We start from the raw sequence: 11,226 nt of genomic DNA on the forward strand, positions 1-11,226 counted from the left end.
TTCAGGGGTATTGGGATGGGGAGACAGGGCTGGTTCAGGGGTATGGGGTTGGGGAGACAGCGCTGGTTCAGGGGTATTGGTATGGGGAGACAGGCCTGGTTCAGGGGGATGGGGATGGGGAGACAGGGCTGGTTCAGGGGTATGGGGACGGGGAGACAGGGCTGGTTCAGGGGTATGGGGATCGAGAGACAGGGCTGGTTCAGGGGTAAGGGGATGGGGAGACAGGGCTGGTTCAGGTGTATGGGAATGGGGAGACAGGGCTGGTTCAGGGGTATGGGGATGGAGAGACAGGGCTGGTTCAGGGGTATGGGAATGGGGAGACAGGGCTGGTTCAGGTGTATGGGAATGGGGAGACAGGCCTGGTTCAGGGGTATGGGGATGGGGAGACAGGGCTGGTTCAGGTGTATGGGAATGGGGAGACAGGGCTGGTTCAGGGGTATGGGGATGGAGAGACAGGGCTGGTTCAGGGGTATGGGAATGGGGAGACAGGGCTGGTTCAGGTTTATGGGGATGTGGAGACAGGGCTGGTTCAGGTGTATGGGGATGGGGAGACAGGGCTGGTTCAGGGGTATGGGGATGGGGAGACAGGGCTGGTTCAGGTGTATGTGGATGGGGAGACAGGGCTGGTTCAGGGGGATGGGGAGACAGGGCTGGTTCAGGGGTATGGGGATGGGGAGACAGGGCTGGTTCAGGCGGATGGGGATGTGGAGACAGGGCTGGTTCAGGGGTTTGGGAATGGGGAGACAGGGCTGGTTCAGGTGTATGGGGATGGGGAGACAGGGCTGGTTCAGGTGTATGGGGATGGGGAGACAGGGCTGGTTCAGGTGTATGGGGATGGGGAGACAGGGCTGGTTCAGGGGGATGGGGAGACAGGGCTGGTTTAGGTGTATGGGGATGTGGAGACAGGGCTGGTTCATGGGGATGGGGAGATAGGGCTGGTTCAGGTGAATGGGGATGGGGAGACAGGGCTGGTTCAGGGGTATGGGGATGGGGAGACAGGGCTGGTTCAGGGGGATGGGGATGGGGAGACAGGGCTGGTTCAGGTTTATGGGATGTGGAGACAGGGCCTGTTCAGGTGTATGGGGATGGGGAGACAGGGCTGGTTCAGGGGTATTGGGATGGGGAGACAGGGCTGGTTCAGGGGGATGGGGAGACAGGGCTGGTTCAGGGTATGGGGTTGGGGAGACAGGGCTGGTTCAGGGGGTATGGGGATGGGGAGACAGGGCTGGTTCAGGGGTATGGGTATGGGGAGACAGGCCTGGTTCAGGGGTATGGGAATGGGGAGACAGGGCCGGTTCAGGGGTATGGGGATGGGGAGACAGGGCTGGTTCAGGGGTATGGGGACGGGGAGACAGGGCTGGTTCAGGGGTATGGGGATGGAGAGACAGGGCTCGTTCAGGGGTAAGGGGATGGGGAGACAGGGCTGGTTCAGGTGTATGGGAATGGGGAGACAGGGCTGGTTCAGGGGTATGGGGATGGAGAGACAGGGCTTGTTCAGGGGTATGGGGATGGGGAGACAGGGCTGGTTCAGGTGTATGGGAATGGGGAGACAGGGCTGGTTCAGGGGTATGGGGATGGAGAGACAGGGCTGGTTCAGGGGTATGGGAATGGGGAGACAGGGCTGGTTCAGGTTTATGGGGATGTGGAGACAGGGCTGGTTCAGGTGTATGGGGATGGGGAGACAGGGCTGGTTCAGGGGTATGGGGATGGGGAGACAGGTCTGGTTCAGGTGTATGGGGATGTGGAGACAGGGCTGGTTCAGGGGTATGGGGATGGGGAGACAGGGCTGGTTCAGGTGTATGGGGATGGGGAGACAGGGCTGGTTCAGCGGTATGGGTATGGGGAGACAGGGCTGGTTCAGCGGTATGGGTATGGGGAGACAGGGCTGGTTCAGGGGTATGGGGATGGGGAGACAGGGCTGGTTCAGGTGTATGGGGATGGGGAGACAGGGCTGGTTCAGGGGGATGGGGAGACAGGGCTGGTTCAGGGGGATGCGGAGACAGGGCTGGTTCAGGGGTATGGGGATGGGGAGACAGGGCTAGTTCAGGGGTATGTGGTTGGGGAGACAGGGCTGGTTCAGGTGTATGGGGATGTGGAGACAGGGCTGGTTCAGGGCTATGGGGAGACAGGGCTAGTTCAAGGGTATGGGGATGTGGAGACAGGGCTGGTTCAGGGGTATGGGGATGGGGAGACAGGGCTGGTTCAGGGGATGGGGATGGGGAGACAGGGCTTGTTCAGGGGGATGGGGAGACAGGGCTGGTTCAGGGGGATGCGGATACAGGGCTGGTTCAGGGGTATGGGGATGTGGAGACAGGGCTGGTTCAGGGGTATGGGGATGGGGAGACAGGGCTGGTTCAGGTGTATGGGGATGTGGAGACAGGGCTGGTTCATGGGGATGGGGAGATTGGGCTGGTTCAGGGGGATGGGGAGACAGGGCTGGTTCAGGGGTTATGGGGATGGAGAGACAGGGCTGGTTCAGGGGTATGGGGATGGGGAGACAGGGCTGGTTCAGGGGAATGGGGATGTGGAGACAGGGCTGGTTCAGGTGTATGGGGATGTGGAGACAGGGCTGGTTCATGGGGATGTGGAGACAGGGCTGGTTCAGGGGTATGGGAATGGGGAGACAGGGCTGGTTCAGGGGTATGGGGATGGAGAGACAGGGCTGGTTCAGGGGTATGGGGATGGAGAGACAGGGCTGGTTCAGGGGTATGGGAATGGGGAGACAGGGCTGGTTCAGGGGTATGGGGATGGAGAGACAGGGCTGGTTCAGGGGTATGGGAATGGGGAGACAGGGCTGGTTCAGGTGTATGGGGATGTGGAGACAGGGCTGGTTCATGGGGATGTGGAGACAGGGCTGGTTCAGGGGTATGGGAATGGGGAGACAGGGCTGGTTCAGGGGTATGGGGATGGAGAGACAGGGCTGGTTCAGGGGTATGGGGATGGAGAGACAGGGCTGGTTCAGGGGTATGGGAATGGGGAGACAGGGCTGGTTCAGGGGTATGGGGATGGAGAGACAGGGCTGGTTCAGGGGTATGGGAATGGGGAGACAGGGCTGGTTCAGGGGTATGGGGATGGAGAGACAGGGCTGGTTCAGGGGTATGGGGAGACAGGGCTGGTTCAGGGGTATGGGCATGGAGAGACAGGGCTGGTTCAGGGGTATGGGGATGGGGAGACAGGGCGGGTTCAGGGGGATGGGGAGACAGGCCTGGTTCAGGGGTATGGGGATGGGGAGACAGGGCTGGTGCAGGGGTATGGGGATGGAGAGACAGGGCTGGTTCAGGGGTATGGGGATGGGGAGACAGGGCTGGTTCAGGGTATGGGTATGGGGAGACAGGGCTGGTTCAGGGGTATGGGGATGGGGAGACAGGGCTGGTTCAGTGGGATGGGGATGGGGAGACAGGGCTGGTTTAGGTGTATGGGGATGTGGAGACAGGGCCTGTTCAGGTGTATGGGGATGGGGAGACAGGGCTGGTTCAGGGGTATTGGGATGGGGAGACAGGGCTGGTTCAGGGGGATGGGGAGACAGGGCTGGTTCAGGGGTATGGGGATGGGGAGACAGGCCTGGTTCAGGGGTATGGGGATGGGGAGACAGGGCTGGTTCAGGGGTATGGGGATGGGGAGACAGGGCTGGTTCAGGGGTATGGGGACGGGGAGACAGGGCTGGTTCAGGGGTATGGGGATGGAGATACAGGGCTGGTTCAGGGGTAAGGGGATGGGGAGACAGGGCTGGTTCAGGTGTATGGGAATGGGGAGACAGGGCTGGTTCAGGGGTATGGGGATGGAGAGACAGGGCTGGTTCAGGGGTATGGGAATGGGGAGACAGGGCTGGTTCAGGTGTATGGGAATGGGGAGACAGGCCTGGTTCAGGGGTATGGGGATGGGGAGACAGGGCTGGTTCAGGTGTATGGGAATGGGGAGACAGGGCTGGTTCAGGGGTATGGGGATGGAGAGACAGGGCTGGTTCAGGGGTATGGGAATGGGGAGACAGGGCTGGTTCAGGTTTATGGGGATGTGGAGACAGGGCTGGTTCAGGTGTATGGGGATGGGGAGACAGGGCTGGTTCAGGGGTATGGGGATGGGGAGACAGGGCTGGTTCAGGTGTATGTGGATGGGGAGACAGGGCTGGTTCAGGGGGATGGGGATGTGGAGACAGGGCTGGTTCAGGGGTTTGGGAATGGGGAGACAGGGCTGGTTCAGGTGTATGGGGATGGGGAGACAGGGCTGGTTCAGGGGGATGGGGATGGGGAGACAGGGCTGGTTCAGGCGGATGGGGATGTGGAGACAGGGCTGGTTCAGGGGTTTGGGAATGGGGAGACAGGGCTGGTTCAGGTGTATGGGGATGGGGAGACAGGGCTGGTTCAGGTGTATGGGGATGGGGAGACAGGGCTGGTTCAGGTGTATGGGGATGGGGAGACAGGGCTGGTTCAGGGGGATGGGGATGGGGAGACAGGGCTGGTTCAGGGGGATGCGGAGACAGGGTTGGTTCAGGGGTATGGGGATGGGGAGACAGGGCTGGTTCAGGGGTATGTGGTTGGGGAGACAGGGCTGGTTCAGGTGTATGGGGATGTGGAGACAGGGCTGGTTCAGGGGTATGGGGAGACAGGGCTGGTTCAGGGGTATGGGGATGTGGAGACAGGGCTGGTTCAGGGGGAAGGGGAGACAGGGCTGGTTCAGGGGTATGGGGATGTGGAGACAGGGCTGGTTCAGGGGTATGGGGAGACAGGGCTGGTTCAGGGGAATGGGGATGGGGAGACAGGGGCTGGTTCAGGTGTATGGGGATGTGGAGACAGGGCTGGTTCATGGGGATGGGGAGATAGGGCTGGTTCAGGGGTATGGGGATGGGGAGACAGGGCTGGTTCAGGGGTATGGGGATGGGGAGACAGGGCTGGTTCAGGGGTATGGGGATGGGGAGACAGGGCTGGTTCAGGGGTATGGGGATGTGGAGACAGGGCTGGTTCAGGGGTATGGGGATGGGGAGACAGCGCTGGTTCAGGGGTATGGGGATGGGGAGACAGGGCTGGTTCAGGGGAATGGGGATGGGGAGACAGGGCTGGTTCAGGGGTATGGGGATGGGGAGACAGGGCTGGTTCAGGTGTATGGGGATGGGGAGACAGGGCTGGTTCAGGTGTATGGGGATGTGGAGACAGGGCTGGTTCATGGGGATGGAGAGACAGGGCTGGTTCAGGGGTATGGGGATGTGGAGACAGGGCTGGTTCAGGGGTATGGGGATGGGGAGACAGGGCTGGTTCAGGGGTATGGGGATGGGGAGACAGGCCTGGTTCAGGGGTATGGGGATGGGGAGACAGGGCTGGTTCAGGGGTATGGGGATGGGGAGACAGGGCTGGTTCAGGGGTATGGGGATGGGGAGACAGGGCTGGTTCAGGGTTATGGGGATGGAGAGACAGGGCTGGTTCAGGGTTATGGGGATGTGGAGACAGGGCTGGTTCAGGGGTATGGGGATGGGGAGACAGGGCTGGTTCAGGGGGATGGGGATGGAGAGACAGGGCTGGTTCAGGGGATGTGGAGACAGGGCTGGTTCAGGGGTATGGGGATGGAGAGACAGGGCTGGTTCAGGGGGATGTGGAGACAGGGCTGGTTCAGGGGTATGGGGATGTGGAGACAGGGCTGGTTCAGGGGTATGGGGATGGGGAGACAGGGCTGGTTCAGGGAATGGGGATGGGGAGACAGGGCTGGTTCAGGGGTATGGGGATGGGGAGACAGGGCTGGTTCAGGGGGATGGGGATGGGGAGACAGGGCTGGTTCAGGGGTATGGGGATGGGGAGACAGGGCTGGTTCACGGGTATGGGGATGGAGAGACAGGGCTTGTTCAGGGGTATGGGGATGTGGAGACAGGGCTGGTTCAGGGTATGGGGATGGAGAGACAGGGCTTGTTCAGGGGTTTGGGGATGGGGAGACAGGGCTGGTTCAGGGGTATGGGGTTGGGGAGACAGGGCTGGTTCAGGGGTATGGGGATGGGGAGACAAGGCTGGTTCAGGGGTATGGGGATGGGAGACAGGGCTGGTTCAGGGGTATGGGGATGGGGAGACAGGGCTGCTGAGCTGAATCTGCATCTGTTGGGCCTGGCACCAGGCAGGGGCAGGGACAACTCATTTAGTATGAATAGCTTGCTTTAAGTTTGCCTGCATTGATTAAATGTCGGCGAAAAGAGAAGCGAAATGTAAACACACTTCACATTTTTCTGTGAAGATATTAAGTAACTAATGTTAGGGGAGCAAAAGTAGCCCATTTCACTATGGACTAAGCTAACAGGTTAATTTCCACCACTCACGGACTACACCCAACTTCCTTTGTGAAAAAATGGGTGGGGGGAGGGCTGGGCAATACAGAGGCTCTCTCTTAGTACATTGTAAATAAAATATTATATTAATGATGAAAGGTTAATAATTTAATATAGCATTTTTTTTATCTAATGTTAAAAAAAAATTGGGCCCTTAGAATTGTCCTAACAACCCCCCCCCCATATTGGGCCCCTGCCCCCACCCCAACCAATCAATACCCCCAAACCAACCATGTCCAGAAATACTATAGATGGAAGGAAAATAGTGTGGAAACCTACCAAAAAACAATTAGGCAACAACATATTAAATCCCTTTTAGACAACTTCTTGGACAAAATGTTTCATTGTAATAGCGAAGGTGTAAACTTGGCAGTAGAAAACCTAAATAGTATATTTCACCTCTCAGCTTCCCTATCAAATCTAAACATTTCAAGCAGACAACCTAAGAAAATTAACAACAATGACAAATGGTTTGATGAAGAATGAAAAAGCCTAAGAAAGAAATTATGAAACCTATCAAATCAAAAATATAGAGACCCAGAAAACCTGAGCCTTCACTATGGTGAATCACTAATACAATACGGAAATACACTAATGAAAAAGAAGGAACAGCACATCAGAAATCAACTCAAAGTAATTGAAGAATCCATAGAATCTAACCACTTCAGAAAAAAAATGGGAAACACTAAACAAACAACAACACGAAGAGTTATTCATCCAAAATGGAGATGTATGGATAAACCACTTCTCCAATCTTTTTGGCTCTATAACAAAGAACAAACAGCAAAAACATATACATGATCAAATACAAATCTTAGAATCAACTATTAACTATTAAAGACTACCAGAACCCACTGGATTCTCCAATTACCTTGAATGAACTACAGGACAAAATACAAACCCTCCAACCCAAAAAGGCCTGTGGTGTTGATGGTATCCTAAATGAAATGATAAAATATACAGACCACAAATTCCAATTGGCTATACTTAAACTCTTTAACATTATCCTTAGCTCTGGCATTTTCCCCAATATTTGGAACCACGAATTGGCGAGGGCACTAGAATAGTCTGGAGCACCTGGCCTCACCCTACTAGAATCTGAAGTCAAATGTCTACTGTTTGCTGATGATCTGGTGCTTCTGTCACCAACCAAGGAGGGCCTACAGCAGCACCTAGATCTTCTGCACAGATTCTACCAGACCTGGGCCCTGACAGTAAATCTCAGTAAGACAAAAACAATGGTGTTCCAAAAAAGGTCCAGTTGCCAAGACCACAAATACAAATTCCATCTAGACATCGTTGCCATAGAGCACACAAAAAACTATACACACTGTACCTCGGCCTAAACATCAGCGCCACCGGTAACGTCCACAAAGCTGTGAACGATCTGAGAGACAAGGCAAGAAGGGCCTTCTATGCCATCAAAAGGAACATAAAATTTAACATACCAATTAGGATCTGGCTAAAAATACTTGAATCAGTTATAGAACCCATTGCCCTTTATGGTTGTGGGGTCTGGGGTCTGCTCACCAACCAATAATTCACAAAATGGGACAAACACCAAATTGAGACTCTGCAAGTAGAATTCTGCAAAAATATCCTCTGTGTACAACGTAAAACACCAAATAATACATGCAGAGCAGAATTCGGCCAATACCTTGTAATTATCAAAATCCTGAAAAGAGCTGTTAAATTCTACAGTCACCTAAAATGAAACGATTCCCAAACCTTCCATAACAAAGCCATCACCTACAGAGAGATTCACCTGGAGGAGAATCCTCTAAGCAAGCTGGTCCTGGGGCTCTGTTCACAAACACAAACAGACTCCACAGAGCCCCAGGACAGCAACAAAATTAGAACCAACCAAATCATGAGAAAACAAAAAGATAATTACTTGACACATTGGAAAGAATTAAGAAAAAAAGAGCAAACTAGAATGCTATTTGGCCTTAAACAGAGAGTACACAGTGGCAGAATACCGGACCACTGTGACTGACCCAAACTTAAGGAAAGCTTTGACTATGTACAGACTCAGTGAGCATATTCTTGCTATTGAGAAAGGCCTGGCTCTCAAGAGAAGACAGGCTATGTGCACACTGCCCACAAAATGAGGTGGAAACTGAGCTGCACTTCCTAACCTTCTGCCAAATGTATGACCATATTAGAGATACATATTTCCCTCAGATTACACAGATCCACAAAGAATTTGACAACAATTTTGATAAACTCCCATATCTACTGGGTGAAATACCACAGTGTGCCATCACAAGAGAAAGATGTGTGACCTGTTGCCACAAGAAAAGGGCAACCAGTGAAGAACAAACACCATTGTAAATACAACCTATATTTATGTTTATTTATTTTCCCTTTTGTACTTAACCATTTGCACATCGTTACAACACTGTATATGACTCTTGAAATGCCTTTATTCTTTTGGAACTTCTGTGAGTGTAATGTTTACTGTTAATTTGTATTGTTTATTTCACTTTTGTTTATTATCTACTTCACTTGCTTTGGCAATGTTAACATATGTTTCCCATGCCAATAAAGCCCTTAAATTGAAAGCAGAGAGAGACAGAGCAGAGAGAGACAGAGCAGAGAGAGACAGAGCAGAGAGAGAGACAGAGCAGAGAGAGAGACAGAGCAGAGAGAGACAGAGCAGAGAGAGAGACAGAGCAGAGAGAGAGACAGAGCAGAGAGAGACAGAGCAGAGAGAGACAGAGCAGAGAGAGACAGAGCAGAGAGAGAGACAGAGCAGAGAGAGACAGAGCAGAGAGAGAGACAGAGCAGAGAGAGAGACAGAGCAGAGAGAGAGACAGAGCAGAGAGAGACAGAGCAGAGAGAGAGACAGAGCAGAGAGAGAGACAGAGCAGAGAGAGAGACAGAGCAGAGAGAGACAGAGCAGAGAGAGACAGAGCAGAGAGAGACAGAGCAGAGAGAGAGACAGAGCAGAGAGAGAGACAGAGCAGAGAGAGAGACAGAGCAGAGAGAGACAGAGCAGAGAGAGACAGAGCAGAGAGAGAGACAGAGCAGAGAGAGAGACAGAGCAGAGAGAGAGACAGAGCAGAGAGAGAGACAGAGCAGAGAGAGAGACAGAGCAGAGAGAGCAGTGAGTGAGAGAGAGCAGAGAGACAGAGCAGTGAGAGCATACAGAAAGAGACAGAGCAGAGAGAGAGAGCGAGGTAGAGAATGAAGATGGCATTTTGTGGTCTTTTTCTTTGCAACCCGCCTGTTGGCTTCATCAGTCAGACTGACCTACATCTTCCCTTCCATAGTCTCACTTGTCTTATAAATAGCACATATTGCCAACAGATTAACAAGAAGGAAGGTAAAACAAAATGACATCAAAGCTTCAGCAAAACCATGCATCTGCACTGCACACAACCATCTCATAGAGCTTAATGGACATTTGTTTTGGCATAACTCCCAAATATCTTCCCTGAGGGACCCCATACCAGACATTATGTAGACTAGTGTTTCTACTAGACTAGTGTTTCCTTCCAGCAGTACAATGACTTCATGAATTGATTGTCTCTGTGATAAGCTACATTTACTGCCCCATTACACCAATTATCATAGTAGTCGTACTTCAGCTCTTTTAATCAGTGCAGTGAGCATGTCCTGTGGCGCATCTAAGAATGCTTGATGGACAAAACAGTGTAGCAGTGTGAAGCAAGGAGAGATTCCTTACGTACTAGGGCTTGGGAGGCAACGAAAGGGTCATTCCAAGAAAAAATAAAAACCTGAAATTCAGTACAAATAAATATGATAGATATGTCTACCCCAACTTCTATAGTTAGAACAAAGGAGAAGACTAACGTATGAGCATATAAGTGTTTTCTGCACACCTTCTCTTCCCTCTATCTATGATTCACTTACACCCCTCCACCCCCCCCACCCCCCCCCCATGATTCACTTATATACCCAGCTCCATCCCTCTACCCCTGTACAGGCCCAGCTCCATCCCTCTACCCCTGTACAGGCCCAGCTCCATCCCTCTACCCCTGTACAGGCCCAGCTCCATCCCTCTACCCCTGTACAGACCCAGGCCCATCCCTCTACCCCTGTACAGGCCCAGCTCCATCCCTCTACCCCTGTACAGACCCAGCCCCATCCCTCTACCCCTGTACAGGCCCATCCCTCTACCCCTGTACAGGCCCAGCCCCATCCCTCTACCCCTGTACAGACCCAGCCCCATCCCTCTACCCCTGTAAAGGCCCAGCCCCATCCCTCTACCCCTGCACAGGCCCAGCCCCATCCCTCTACCCCTGCACAGGCCCAGCCCCATCCCTCTACCACTGTACAGGCCCAGCCCCATCCCTCTACCCCTGCACAGGCCCAGCCCCATCCCTCTACTCCTGTACAGGCCCAGCCCCATCCCTCTACGCCTGTACAGGCCCAGCCCCATCCCTCTACCCCTGTACAGGCCCAGCCCCATCCCTCTACCCCTGTACAGGCCCAGCCCCATCCCTCTACCCCTGTACAGGCCCAGCTCCATCCCTCTACCCCTGTACAGGCCCAGCCCCATCCCTCTACCCCTGTACAGGCCCAGCTCCATCCCTCTACCCCTGTACAGGCCCAGCTCCATTCCTCTACCCCTGTACAGGCCCAGCTCCATCCCTCTACCCCTGTACAGGCCCAGCTCCATCCCTCTACCCCTGTACAGGCCCAGCCCCATCCCTCTACCCCTGTACAGGCCCAGCTCCATTCCTCTACCCCTGTACAGGCCCAGCTCCATCCCTCTACCCCTGTACAGGCCCAGCTCCATCCCTCTACCCCTGTACAGGCCCAGCCCCATCCCTCTACCCCTGTACAGGCCCAGCCCCATTCCTCTACCCCTCTACAGGCCCAGCCCCATCCCTCTACCCCTGCACAGGCCCAGCCCCATCCCTCTACCCCTGCACAGGCACAGCCCCATCCCTCTACCC

Source organism: Salmo salar, chromosome ssa02 (assembly GCF_905237065.1).
Source record: "Salmo salar chromosome ssa02, Ssal_v3.1, whole genome shotgun sequence".
Classification (NCBI taxonomy): Eukaryota; Metazoa; Chordata; class Actinopteri; order Salmoniformes; family Salmonidae; genus Salmo; species Salmo salar.